This window comes from Parasteatoda tepidariorum, chromosome 6 (assembly GCF_043381705.1).
Source record: "Parasteatoda tepidariorum isolate YZ-2023 chromosome 6, CAS_Ptep_4.0, whole genome shotgun sequence".
Taxonomy (NCBI): Eukaryota; Metazoa; Arthropoda; class Arachnida; order Araneae; family Theridiidae; genus Parasteatoda; species Parasteatoda tepidariorum.
In genome coordinates, this window is record NC_092209.1 from 44,664,310 (window position 1) to 44,680,262 (window position 15,953).

The 15,953-nt window shown below is 27.7% G+C and overlaps 1 protein-coding gene across 11 annotated transcripts in view; it reads left to right on the forward strand.

Annotated features, from left to right (window-relative positions):
- Window positions 1-3,724: 3,724 nt before the first annotated feature.
- The window catches only part of LOC107442885 (coiled-coil domain-containing protein AGAP005037), a 301,042-nt gene continuing 288,813 nt past the window's right edge, over window positions 3,725-15,953 (forward strand). For all 11 annotated transcript variants that reach the window (XM_071182301.1, XM_071182305.1, XM_071182308.1 and 8 more), the window contains exon 1: window positions 3,725-3,943. The gene's annotated coding sequence lies outside the window, so the exon portion shown is untranslated. The remainder of the gene's footprint in view (window positions 3,944-15,953) is intronic.

Consider the following 15,953-nt stretch of genomic DNA (forward strand, 5'->3'; position numbering starts at 1 on the left):
TCAATAATTCCCTCATGAGTCATGATATTTTCTATTGTAACCAACATATGGAACTAAATCACCCCAATGTAGGAATTCGGACTGATTTATGATGATCCAACATAAGAATAGTAACTGGTTTTGATGATTTTCCATTGATGGACCTACATAATCTTGATGGTAACAATCAATAATTCCCTCATGAGTCATTATATTTTCGATTATAACCAACATATAGAACTAAATTATCTCAAGTAGGAATTCGGACTGATTTAAGATGATCCAACATAAGAATAGTAGCTGGTTTTGATGATTTATTCATGTTAAATCATCATACATTTCCATCATAGTTTCTTAAAAATCAAATGTTGGAACGAGCGTGAGCAACCATCAGCCCAGTGTAGGATTTCGGACTGATTTATGATGGTCAAACATAAAAAGAAATTTGTTTTGATGGTATATTCCTAAAAACTAACAAGAATTGCCATTAAACCATAATGGAAATGTATAGTTTTAACCATCGTGGATCATCACGGATCATCATGGATTGTTGGTCGATGAGAATTAAACTTCTTTTGGTGGCTATAACCATCAATAGTATTATTGTAGCATTTTCTACCATGGGATGATGGAAGTTAGTTGGCATAATAAAAACCATGAACGCAAAAAGGAAAATGTTGGATGGAGGTGACCATTAAATAATGTTGGACCACCATGAATCACACTGAAACTAAAATAAACCATCAAAATATTTTAATGGGACCTTCAAAAATTTTGACTTGGGTTGCATCTCGTTTGAGCGCGTATACTCTCGGATCATGTGGGCAAGGGGAAGTGCTTTTCTCCTCTTCCCCAGGCTTTTAACGGGTTGAGATAACTTTTTTATGAAATAATTTTGTCATTTGTTCAAATTTTTTAAGTTTGAAAAATTGGTCTGACGTACTGTATGATGCTGTATCTTGTACCACCATATATTGTACTTTCACTCGTTGGAAGTCTTTTCCGGTATAACGTTTTTTTGGAGTCTTTATTTTTATCTAAACATGTTAGGCCATTGAATTCGGATATTCATTCAAATAAAACTTTGATTTTCTGTTGTCTGAAAATCTTGAAGAATCAAAATATTCATGAAAGTAATATTAAATAATATTTATTGTAATGTTCCAAAAATTCTTAGATTTTGAAAAAATATCCTAATTTTTACTTATTGTGAATGGCGAAATTCACAGAAACATACACACCGAAGAGCCATTACATTATGACCACAAAACCTGGGCGAGCCCATTGTTATAGATGGAGGGGGTCATAATGTAATTGCTCTTCGGTGTATGTGTGCTAAATGGAATTTTTTGCAAACTTCTTGGTATGGTTTAAGGTAAATTGCTAGACTAGTCCAAGTTATAATTGGTTCACATTTTTTTAAAATTTTGTTAGGCGTAGCACTAATAAATTATTTTTCTAAAAAAAAACTTTATCTTAGAGAGAATAGCATTTCGGAACTCATCTACTTTAGTTGTGTTTTCAAGTGTCTAGTCAACATAGTCACTATAGGGTTTTATTTCCAAACTTAACTGATCGAAAAAATTGCTCAGCAGTTAAGAATCAAATTCAGTTATCATGAACATGCCAGGAAAACTTAAACTGGTGAACGAAATGCAAGTAACACCTGTTGTTTCAAGTATCGACTATATATAGTAAATGCAGAAATATGCCTATTACAAAGCATAAGTACTCATTTGACTCCCCCTTGTTAGAAAAAATAAACAAATTTGAAATCCTTTTCCATGATTGTGTAAAAAAGTGACAGCACTCTGTTTTTCGCTTTATTTATCTTTTATAGTAGCAATCTGCACAGCTGTTAACCTTTGAAACTTTTCGAAGAAATGCTTCTGATTTTTTTTCTTTCCCTAAATTCAACTTTTATTTCCAATTTGTACTTTTTACACGTGCAATTTTTTTGTCTCATCTTTTACTCTGCTTTCAAAAAGAATTTTAAAAATAGTTTTTTTTTTTAAATTTCTAACATTATCAACGCCTTCTTCCTTATAGGCAGAAATAAGCAAATCACAACCTCCTTCCCCTTTTATGTGCTTATGTAATATTTGAATAGCCTTTAAAGAACACAAATATTTACACTTCTCCAAAGTATACGTTGTCCAAGGAACAATACTTTCCACCGATTTCGCACTTTTAAGAATATAATAAAAGGATAGTATTATAAAAAAAGCTTTAAAATAGCTTATTTTGAAACAATTACATATGATATTTTTGATATATATATTTTTTTTGTTTAAAAATAATTAAAAATTTCTGTATGTTATTATATATGCTAAAATATAATTTTTGCATTATTACTAATGGCTTCTAAGAAAAATAATTAATAATTATTATAATTTTTAATGAACAAAAAAGTATGGAGCATACAATAGATTAGGATCAAAATAATGCTTTATGAGACATTATGCAAGTTTTAATCAATTTAATAAAGTTTTCTCTACTCTTACCTGTTGGTTTATTTTTAATCGAATTCAAATATCATTACTCGAAATTCTTTATAAACTAAGACTGCCATATGATCTAAGTTGAACTACGTAATGACTCCAAAAATCCTTAAACTTAAAAAAAAATTTGAAATGATCTTTGTAGAATTAGCTGTCTTTGAGTACATTAACCCTCACCATTTATTGCATAATTTTATTATAATTTACCTTTATTTTCAGAACAATTTATAGTATTTTAAAAAACGCGAATAAAAAAATTCCCCCTAAAAATACGTAATTTAACTTTTCTTATACTACAACTAAATCTTTTAAAAGGTTACAGTGTTATACTTCAAAGATATTTACTGATTTGGCAGAGAAATGCAAACAATTCTCTCAGTTAAAATAATTGTTTTGTTTGATAATATTAAATGGGGCTTATTACACATAATTAATATTTTTTTAAATAAAATAACTCATATTTCAAAGTTTTCTACAGTTATTTTAGTCCAACTGTAAAAATTGTTATTTATTTATCTTTTTTTATATTGTAATTTTATCAAGTAGTAATAGCTTAATACTTTAAACTTTTTTACAATCTTTTATTTATGACCATTCATTATTTGAAGTCATCTTATAGCTTTTAAATTTTTAATATATGTGCAGCTAATTCAGTAATAGAAATAAAAAATAAAGCCATAATCAAACAACTCATATATTTTATATTGTAACTCAGTATATTTTAATTACTATTAATTAGTATTTTCCACGGTTATTTCCGTAGCAATAGTATTCCTTGTCAAATTTCTGTACAATCATTTATTCATAGCTATTCATTATCTGATATCGTCAAATAATTATCTAATTTTAAATATCTCTAATGGCTTTTCCCATATAGCCAAAAAACAAACAAACTAAAACCATTATTAAACCCACGCATTTTATATTATAACTTAATACGTTTCAATTACTAATAACTAAATATTCCTTACAATTGTTTCAGTAAAAGAAAAACTTATTCCTTTATTTAATGTACGTCTTTTGTTCCACAACTTGTACTGTTTAAATAAAGCACCGGAAAAACCTGAGAACGAAGAAATAGTTGAAGTTCACCAACGTCTTCATCTTCATTAAATATTTTAATTACAGAACAAAAATCACCACAACGCGATCGTCTGAGTGCTTCCTATACGAATTACAAACGTGGGCAGATGGGGGCGCGCGCTATCCACTTCATCCCCGGTCTGCGCGGCTCCGGTTGCGCCACGGCCGCTCCGGCATCAGCATCCAGCAAGGCAGCCCCTGGAAAACCATGGGAGACATTCTCCCCATCTCTGAACGTCGTCCGTATTTCTCCCATTGAGGAATTTTCCGTTCAGAACTGGGGGGAGCCGGAAGGCTCTGTGAAGTGATTTTAAAAATGCTTATAGTGTGAGATTATTTATTCCAGAAGACCCCCGTATCAGCATCGCAGACGATTAAAGGTAAGGGATCGTTTTTATGTTTACTATTGATGAGGGTAAATGAGGGGTGGTGGTTAGAGAAGAGACGTTGACTCTCAGTGTGGGTGGATGAATGAAATTTCACATCTCTTCGAGAAATTCTCACTAATGTGTTCTGTTGAAATGAGAATGGATTAAATGAGCGATGAAAATTGTTTGAGACTATAGGAATTTTAAATTTCTATTTGGAAAGTCATGTGTGAAGTATAAAGAATATCTTATAATAGATCAACTGAATTAAGATGCTATTAAAATGTAAGTTATTCATATTATTGAGAAAGGAAATGATTCGATTGATATAATAATTTGTATACGCTTTTAAACAGATTTTTTTGGGAAAATTGTTCAATAAGATTCAAAAGATTTTCTTGAAATGGAGACCATTAGATCGGGTATTGTATGTTTGGATATTGAGGATATTGATGTAACTTAATTTCCATTTAATTGCGTTTTAAAATATTTCTACAACAAAAACACTTTCGTGTTCTTTAGATATTAAAAACTAGTTCAATTTATTTTTAAATTTTTTTTCGTGGGACATGAAATCCATTTCCTGGATAAGATTTTACCCAGGGTTAACGGTATTAGTGTTTTTGGAAAGAAACCAGTCTGTTTGCCCCTTACCCTTTACATTTTATAGGAGCATGGGTAAATACTGATATATTTTGTGTAGTTTTTGAAAAAAAATCAATAAAATAAAAAAAACCTAAAAAAATTTATTTTTGAACATTTATAAAAATTTATTTTACATTTTATTTAGTATTTTATTTTTAATTTTGTCTTTAAAAAAAGAAAATATGTGCTTTTCTTAAGACAATAAAATGAATTATCGGTGTACTGGGTTCCGTTTTCGTCAAACACAGTTTGGACCTCCGTTTGATTTCCCGTGCTAAATCTTGCGTATCTGATCTGACTACATCTTCTTCAATCTTGTCTTAATGGTTAGAAATCTTCTCTAATGTAAAATTATCGGGGGTTTCAGAGCAAAAATCGGTTGTGGTCGGGGAGGTGATCGCAACCACCATCTGTCCTCCGTTCTAAATTGTGCTAGTGTAGTACACTCCTGTATCTCCAATAAAGATGACTATTAGAATGTCGTTAATAGCCCTTTAATGTGCAACGTAATCAAAACAACTGGTATCAAAAAGGAATATCGGATTTAATTTAAATTTCCAAATTTAAATAAATTTCCAAAATTAAATTTTCTTGGGTTAGAAATCATCTCAGAGAAAAATTAAATCTCTCTAAATATATTAACTGTACAAAGAAAGTAAAAAATTTAAATGATTTAATCAAAAATCTTAATTTACCTTATAATGAGAAAAAAGTATGGTCGAAATTATCAGATTATGGTAAAACTTACCTTGTTTCTGGCACTATGGCAATACTGAAAATCTCGGTAATTTTTGTGAAGAGATTTGGTTCTGATTTTGGTATAATTAACAATAAAATCTGGTTTTTTAATACGTGATAAAGTTTGGTAAATGTAGAAAATTTGGTAATTTTATCATAAATTCTTAGAGAAATGCATTGAAGACATTTATTAGGTAAATTTACTTTCTAGTTTTAAATTTTTACTAAATGTGTGGTAATAAAAACTGTAATTTTGAAAACCAAAATTTCCGGTAAATCATTATCATATGAACGAACAAATTACTAAATGAATGGTTTAAATATCGTATATTTTCTACTTATTAATCTGAATTATAGTTCCTTTTGCGAGAAATATCATTACAATATAGTGCTGTAATTTTATTATAATTTTTTTTCCGTGTCCTCGTTAAAAATTTATAACAAACAAAATTATGAAATCATGACATGTTAAAAGTGTTTAACAAACCGATTTATAAAATAAATTTTTAATGCGAAGCAAATTACTGTAATCTTTTAATATTAAATTATTTTTAGAGAATTAAATGAGCTTTGATCTTACTTAGGATATAGATTTAAGTCAGTATAATTGCTTTTAGAAATTTTTCCTGCTTTTGTTTAAATAGTTAAAGCGTAAAATTGAATTAAATTGTTTAAAAACTGCCTTATTTGATGAATAGTTGCGCATAGAGAGAGCAATATTAATTTTTAAAAAAAATACTAGTTTGTTAAACTGGAAAAATAATTAAAAGTAGTTTGAAAATAATTGATTTGAAAAGGTTTTCTTTAAACTCATTAGTAAGATCCAGGAAGTAACGAAATTTCTCTATCACTTAACCTAAAATAATTATTGGTTTTTTGGTGTTGCCGTTTCGTCTTAAATGTATAGTAAAATGCAAAAATATAGTTAAAAATTGCTTTAAAATAGCTTTTTTAAATCGATTACTACTACATTCAATCGAAATCGTTAGTTTATTTATTTCGATTGCTTACCTAATTGGAAAAAAGCAAATTAAAAGAATTTTTGAAGAATAGCTTTTGTCAAAATATTGCATATTGTTTGGAGGATTTTCTTGTTATCAAAATATTTATAGAACTTTATAAAAGTTTTATTTTTGTCTTTACAGGAAAGTTTGTTAATTTTTCTATTGGTACTATTTAAGTATTAAAAAAATTAAAATATAGTTAAAGAATTCCTTGAAAGTTGCTTTGCTTAATGATTTATTACTTTTTGGAATAGTACATCCAATTAGGAAAACGTAGGTTTAGTTTGAATAGTAATTTAAGAAAGTAAATAAAAGTAACTTGAAAAAAGTCATTTGAATAGTACAATATAGTACATATAGTACATACAGGAAATATTGGAATTTATTTATGACTCAAACTGAAATACTTTAGATATTTTACTGTTTCAAATACATGGTAAAACGTAGAAATGAATTGGTTAAGAAAAGTTGTTTGAAAATAAATTACTACTTATTTAAAGAGTATTCAATTTAAAAATAAACGTTGGTGTTTTAATCGGAAAAAATATTTAAAAAATTAATTAAAAGACTTCATACACTAAAAGAGTATAAATTTTGAGGAAATATTACTGATTTCTTGGAAGATTCGCTTATTAATGAAATATCATAAAGCATTTTATTTTTGATCCTAACTCAAATATTTTTAAAATTTTTTACTGTTCCTATTTTAAGTAGAAAATGAAGCAGTTAAAATTGCTTTTCTAAATAAATTGTTACTCGTTGCAAAAGTTAAATCAATTTAAGAAAAAAGTAGGATATAATAACACATATTGGCATCATTTGCACCGTCATTGACAGAACGCAGTCATTTTTTGATAATCAGTTAATGATCGTAATATATATTTCCGACATTTACCTGCTGGTGACTGTTAAATGACGGATTTTCATCATGTGGATAGATATGTATTTAGTTGGAATAATAACATTGGAGAACAAATATATTTTTTGTTTTGTTTTCAGTTGCATGAGATTTCTTTTAACAGATCTTTCATGCTTTTGCAACTCTACTTTCAAATCTGTAACCAGTTTCTCTGTCCAAGCTCCAGTTTTTCAAATGGCATTTTTAGTCTAATTTTTTTGTCGAAATGGACAAGTTTAGAAAATTATATGTAACAGAAGGTCGCGTAAATGATCCGACTAACTTCTAGGGAGGTTTAGGGTTCACCATCCGGATTAAAATGGCATAGGGAGTTAGAGCACATCATCAGCATTAAAACTTCAAAGGCAAAACATCAAATTCATCAGCATTAAAACTTCATGGCTAGAAATGTCCTTTTTCCTTATTATAAACTGTTTCTTCATCTGCTTCGAGATTTCTGGGCAAAAGTTCCTATGAAACTTTAATCCTAATGGTGATCTCTAACTCCCTTAGAAAATTGTAGCATCATTCACGCAACCCATTGTTATATATAACGTTTTTAAACCTGTAAATTTAGACATAAAATAAACCAAAAATGTCCTTTAAAAATGTATAACTTTAGGAGCATGAAAAATTTTAAAATGAATCCCCATAATTGAAAATCCCCATATCCGAATTTGGCAAGATTAAGCAGTTATGTAAATGCTACATAAACTTTGTTCCCCAGTTAAATTAAAAACGATGAAAAAAATTTGTGCACCTTGGGACAACAGATTGTTAAAAGAAGTATTTATTTATTAGTGAAAGATTAATTAAAGAGTTTATTTTATTCTTTTGTCATAAGTTGTCACTGAGGCCTAATGTGTTACGCGTTAGATTTCGACAACTCTATAGAATTTTGCTCATAGGGGGAATCTATAAAGATTTACTATAGTTAGTACGGTGTAAAAACTATTTAATTTAAGTTAATTAATTAATAATTTGTGTTAATAATTATAATTAATTACAAATAATTTTTCAGGATTATTTACATTTAATGATTTAATTATAATTAGTTAATTATGATCATATAATTATATAATTATAATTAATTCATTATAACTAATCGTACAGTTTATTTCAACTGTATTTAATTGAATGTTTCCCTTTTGGTTTATTCGTCAAATTATTTTTTCCTAAAAAAAAGTTTAAAATGAATTTAGTCTCAAAAATAATCTGTACTTTTTTAGTTGCAGAAATTTGTAAAATATTGGTTCAAAATTTAAACTAAAAGAATTTCAGCGGAAACGAGATTTTAAACTGAGATTTTGCCGTATAAAACAAAGAAAGAAAAAGAAATTCATACCACTTACCTATTAGAACATATTTTTGTGGATTTCAGAATTGAAACTCACTAAACTATATAATTTCTCCGTTGAAACCAAGTTTTAACTGATTTGCATATGGCATACATCTGGTTTGCATATGGTATACATATGTTACATATGGTAGCAACAGCTGGATGTGTCGATTCAAAAATTAGTTAGAGGCAAATTATTCTACCTTTCGTTCCAAAAGTTTAAATACTTAAACAAGAAAGGGTAAAACATTAATCATCCCTATACTCTAAGCATCTCTTTTAGTTTGTTGTATTTATTTATTTTTTCGTTAAGAGTTGATTAAAATTTTTAAAAAATTAAGTATTTTTCAGAAAAAGAATTTTAACTTTATTTATAAATAAACTGTCAATTTTGTACAGCTTCAATTGAGAAATTTTGCATGTCTCATGAATCTAATATCAAGTTTTAATTTGAATACACGTGTTTTTATATTTAAAATCAATTCATGTTAAGTTTATTGAAAGTTGACCTTTAGAAAAATCGTTAGCATTATTGTATTTTTGAAACTCTTGTTCCTTTGAACCAACACGTCACATCGTGAGTTAACAGTGCTTCGTAAATGTGTTCAAAGGATAAAGAAAATATGTTAGAAACTATTGATTAGTAAACCTTAACATAAAAAGAATTTTTTTGCTTTATCTTGAAAAAAATTTTCAGATAAATTTTAGAACAAATGAAAGTGTTTTATCTAGACGTTAATGAATGTTCGAGCGTGCAGTTTTTGTATTCAGAAAAATTTGTAAATAATTTCGTGTTTGAATATTATTTGATAGGTTTTGATTTAGAATAAAATAATTTATGCTATTTGATGAATATATTAAATATAGTCTTTTGAAAAATGAGTAGTTTAAAATTTTCTTTTCACAATTGATCTGTATTCTGATTAAAGAACACATTTTATTGACGAAATCCATTTAAGAGTGATTTATGTATTTCAGAATGCTTAAAAGTAACAAAAAGTTTCATGATATTCTTATGTCAAAATATTTCCCAATATTCTTAGATTTTTAACAAAATGTTTCGCTTTATTTGATAAAAAAAATCCTAAAAACTGCCTTTGGAGTGGCATAAGCTTGAAGTTTTTTTAATCCATATATTGAGGAGTAATCTAACTGAAAATCAAAATTTTATTCATGACATGTGTTTAAAAGTGATTTATAAATTTTATATGCTTAAAAGTACTAAAAAATATTAGGAATATTTTAACGTTGAACTATATTTTGTTCTACTTTGAATTTAAATAAAATACTTTGTCTCATTTTAAAAAGTTCTTTAAATCATTCCTTAAAGCTCTCTAACCTTCTATTGAAATGTGCTCGCATTCAAAAACCCATTTATTTCATAAACTGTGTTCAAATTTGATTAACATGTTAAAACACATTTAATTTGCTCAAAGGTGAGAGGAAACATTTATTTCAATGTTAAAATATCATTTAATGCACTTTAGTTTTAAACAGAATGCTTATTTTTAATTAAAAATATTCTTCGAAATAATCATTAATTCATTCTATAATAAGTATATTTATATTCTATAATACGTCCATCTGTATTAAGTTTATTGAGATATTGATGATTGTCAAACAACTTTTATTATAATGTATTTTGGCTTAACATAGCTATTATGTATTTTAAAAAGAAAAAATATGCAATTTAAAAACTAAAAAGATTTTTATAAAATACTGAAAAACCACACATTTTGCTTATTTTTTATACGTGATAAAAATTATAAAAATCAGTATAATTGTGTAATTAAATGTCGAAAAACATTCACAAAAATTCAATACAACAAAAAAGAACGTTTGAAAATAAAAAGAAGAACTGTTACATTTACTTAAGTATTGAAAACCAATAACTGAAAACATGAAACTACTTTCCAAAAAGGATTTATTTACTATCAGGCTTATTACAGACATTTTCCTCAAAGAAAAACTTACATTCATATAGTGCTTAAGAGCTATAACATCTAAATCAATTTTAAAAAAATCTCCCATTAATATCTTTTTGATGGCGAACTCCATGGTTATAGGATGCTCATGTATTCAGCCTATAACTATTTATATTTTTATTTCTTTGACATCGTAAGTCAAGCAACGTGAATATAATGAAGTAGCTTATTGAGTAAAATCATTTATTTCTGAATTTGCTTTTTATGTGCTGCGAGCTTTTAAAATTGAAAAAAATCTCTTGGTATTTCAAAAAAGAAAATTGAATTTATCTTTTACTAGGGTTTATTATGATCATCGGATTTAAACTTTAAATTCTGAAGTTATTTTAGGGAAAAATAAAATGCTTTTTGATTTCAATACATTTTTTAAAAAAGCGTGACATGTTGACTCAGTGGTTAACCCTTTCAAGCAGAATTTTCATTAAACATATTTTTTTATACTTTTTTTTAGTGTATTGTATAATTTTAGCTCAAAATAACGTGAAAAATATTATATTTAGTGTTTTATAAATTTATAGTTATGAAATGCAGCATAAAACATCGTTGTCTTTTTCTACGTTAAAGGTAAAATCTTCCGAACATGGTTCACTTCCAAACAATAAATTTTCAAATTTGCACTTATTTAGATCTAAGAGAAACAGTTATTCATCATTGAAATTTCTTTAATTAACAAACCCAATTATTGGTGAATTTTTAAATATGAATTGAATCTTTTTTTTCAAACTACTTTTTTTTAAATTTAATATTTTAGCATAAATGTAATTCCGATAATCTAACATATATGTTTAGTAACTATTAGACTAGAGTTCGTGGGTTCAAACCCCGCCGCCCGAAGACTCCCCGTGTAGTAAAGTGACTGATGCACGTTAAATCTGTAGAATCGCAAAAGTCCTCCATGTTCCCATAACAAATCAATACCTCTGGGGGTACTGGATTGGAGATCGATCGTTCTCTGATTCAGGTCAAAATTACGATCTGTGGATGAATGAATGGATGTATGAATGGGTCCGCCCTATAAACGGGTGAGACGTATGGTGTGTCAGAAGTCGAATTCTTGGCCATAGATGGCGCCACTGGAAAAACAAGAACAATCGCACACCCTCTGCCTAAGCAGACATACGTCAACAACTATTAGACTGTTTTCTATAATTAATAATCGTCAAAATATATTTTTACTTGTAATTAGAGCGTCAGAAAAAATGTATGAAAGGGATGACGACGGTACTATCTGCGTCTAAGGTTAGAGATGTTTTTGTGTCCAAAACTGTGGTTCGATCCTAAGTGATCGCTTGAGAACTACTCTGCTTCATATCAATGGCTATATCCTTCTCTGTGAAGTAAATACGGTTTGAGACAAACACTAAAAACATTGTGATTGTTAATGAAATCGGAGAGAAATCACCATTAAAATTCTGGCTACCATTCAGTCTAATCTTTGATTTCAGCTTTGAATTTCTATTTCAGTCTAATCTTTGATTTAAAAAAAATTAAGATTAAAATAATTAATACATTAATTATAAATGGATTAGCTGTTTATAACTTAAGAAATTGAGTTCCCTTCTCCAGACCATTAAGACAGAAACAGATTATTCATTGCTACTATAAGACAAAGCTCAAAACTACAAAAATAAGTCAAGCTATAGCTGACTCACAGTCACAAGGCCCCGAGTCACGCACAAGAAAAGCACAGTCCAATGGGCAGAAGGGACTACACTGTTAAAATTTTCATTTTGAAATTATGGTAAAATAACTGGCAGCTGTCTGTCCATCTGATTAACCGTAAAGTTTACGGTAAAGAACATTTTTTTACTTTATGGTTTTGAAACCATTAACAAAAAGCATGGTTATAAAACCATGAATACAAAACTATATGGTTTTTTTACCATTTACAACTAGCATTTTTCAAAAACGTAAAAAAAAAATTATTATTTAACTAGACATAGGAGCTCGGCTTTTCGTAAGGTCAAAAAATAAAGTAAATGTAAGAAAAATTCATCATTTCGTTGAAGGGAATATTGTAGTGTCAACACTAGGATTCGAACTCCAATTCTGTCGGTCATGAGATTGACAGGTAAGCCCGCTCGGTTATGATATGCACGCAGTTGCAAAGAACTAAGTAGCTTCAATAGGTTGCTCTAGTTGTTGCGATAAAATTCTGGTTGTTCAATCGTATTAGGGGAAAGCAGTTAATAAACAATTTTTCTCAAACTTAACAGATTGATTACCATTTTATTGATGGTTATTTGACTGTTTTTATTAAATATGGTAAAATAACCATTCAATAAATTGTTATTTAACCTTTTTTTCGGGAAATTTTAAACAGTGTAGGGAGAATTCGAGGATCGAATTCAAAAGTCAAAGGGCACTGGTGTCAAATCATCTGCTGGCGGCTGTATATAATATAAAACCTTCATCAGTATCAGTATTTTATCTTCCTTTTTCGTACTTAACTTACTATGCAACTACAGATATCCTATTTAAATAATTTTATTGTTATTAATAATCGACAAGAGTTATAAAATATTTTAAAAATAGTGATAAACTTGCTCCAGCGTGTATTTAATTAGTCGCGTCATCATTTTAAAATCAAATAGCGTTGTTATTGTCTTAAATGCAATGGAAATTGGGTCAGTAGTTTGACTTGATTTCATTCAGATTAGCACGTACAAACTAAGATACGACGTTGTTTGAAATATCCTGTTTTTAGAAACTAATTTGTACAACGATGTTTTAGCTTCATTGCTTGCATTTTAAGTGTAATAAGAACGCATAATTTTTTTTAAGTAGTTTAATACCCTTTCTTCGTAAGGGGTGAAAAAAAGGAATTAAATAATCAAAATTAGTACAGAACAGCACTTTGAAACATGCATAAAACTGAAAGACAAATACGGACATAATTAATAAAGCTAAAATATTTCAAAATTTTATTTTAATTTCTTTATTATTCGTTACCTTTTCCAATGACTTTACGTCATTAGAATTGACAAATTACACGTTTTTAGATGCTCATATCTGATCAAAATAATGATTACCTGTATTCAATATCTGTTGCTCAAGGCCAACTCATGATATTTTAAATTTACCACAGTTAAGCAATTTTCTACCGTAATTATATCCTCGAGGGGCCGTAATAAGCCTATTTCCACAATATCTGTAAGAAAAATAGTCAGTATTCATGGGGTTTTAATAGCCAATTAATTTAATCATGAAATACTTCTTACCTATATTAGTATAATTGGTACCTATTTAAGCGGCACCAATTATCATATCTGTAGTGAACATTACCAACAATCATTAAGCATCATTGCCGTCAATAATATTATTTTAGTTCTTTACGTTTTCCTAAGAGAATCATAATTATTTAATAATCATAAGAAATTTATAATCACAATTATAAATTTCTTTCTAATACATTGTGTATGCTTTTTATTACAATTAACAATTATTACTAAATTTATTTGAGTATCATTTTCGTCAAACATGGTATGACGATTTTTTCCTTTTTTCTTAAATAAATTTGCTTTATTAATTTTGCTATACCATTGCTTCATTAATTTTGCTTTGCATTATATATTTTTTACTTTCAATAAGTACCTATCATCAAAATTAATTGAACATCCTTGGTGTCAAAACTGACATTTCGATTTTTTAATTTTTCTTCTAAATGGATTAGTATTATTTCTTCATTTTTTTGTTTTATACTACGTAGTTTATTATTTTTATTTCAGTTAGTACATAATACCAAATTTAGTTAAGAATCATTGGCGTCAATTATAGTTTGGTGTCTTTTTTACGCTTTTCTTAAATTAATTAGTACCAATTCTCTATTAAGTTGGTTTGGCACAATAGCTCATTTTTTATTTCAATTAGTTTTAGGGATGGTTAGCTTAGAATAAGTTAAAATGGGTTAGTTTAATTACAAATAATTTAAAAAAAGAATCTCTGCTCTTATTATCACTAAGAAATTCATTTGTTATTTGAGTTTATTTCGAAATAATTAAAAATGATATTTAATAGTCGAACAAAAATATTCGAATGTAAAGAATAGAATATTAAAGCATAGCTCAACGTATAAAAGAGCAAATGATGTAGTTAGCAAAGGCAGACCACCATTTTGGTTCTATGAAAATTAATATTAATAGTATTAAGGCACAGAAGCCATCTTTTATAACTACAAAATTTGAGTTTTTATGCATTAAGTTTCCTAATACTGTAAAATTGGTGTTCAAAAATGACCGACAATATAAATTAAAATTTAAAAAAAAATACAGAAGGAGATATGGGTCTGCTGCGTACTGTTTAAGAGAGTCAGTAATGTATTTCCGTCAAGTTTTAAAATAAGTTACAAATTTTTACAACAGATGACGCTGACAACTGAAAAAACTATATAAGACTTTTTTCTTTCAAAATAATCACTATTTTTAGCTACAACGTGGAGTCAGTAGATAAAATTAATTGATGCATGTGCAAATATATTCCAGATGGAATGGTCTGACATACAACAAAATACCACAAAAAGCATCGTTTCATAGGTTTTTTTTAGTCGGCAGCTACATCTGCTGAAGAACTTAGAAACTAAATTTGAAATCTAGAGGTAGAAAGAGAGCTTCATTAACATAATCCAGCAAACAATACATTTCCATCTCCTACCATTTTTCTTGAATTTATTTTCAAATCTTGGTCATTTTTGTGTCCTTTTGCAAGAGCCTTGTTGGAAAATGATTATGATGATTAATAAATATAATTAATGTATAATATAATAAATATAATCATTAAAAATATAATAATATAATAAAATAATATAATATAATAAATAATATAATATAATAAATAATATAATATAATAAATAATATATAATTATATAAAAATATAATATATCCACGAAATTTCACTTTTTCTCCGAGCCATTACGTTATTATTAAAATAATATTATAATAATATAAAGTTATGAGTTATTCCTTACCTGCCGTGTTAACAAAAATGAGAAGCGTAACGGCCTTGTCACATAGTTGCTAAGGCGACGAATGTAGAGAATGTGACCCAGAAATACCAATTTTAATTACAAGGAGTATAAACTAATGTTAATCAAATTTGCAAAGTTCTTTTTTTAATTGTTTTCTCGTATTTTCAATACCATAGAAAACTTAAATAAACGAGTTATACGTTAAAAAAGATAAAATAAAATGTGTTTCTTTTTTTCGAACAAATAAAATAAATTTTAATGTTTTCTTTAATAACATTTATTCAAATAATGTAATTACCTTTAACAATGAATCATGAATATAATTCTCAAAGCAGTCGAAAATGGTATAAAAAAATTAGATCCGAAATAAAAAAGTAGGGTCATATCCAATAGTTTCAAAAAGGCAAAGTTCAAAACTGGAAACAAGAGTAATAGGAGCATCAGATGGT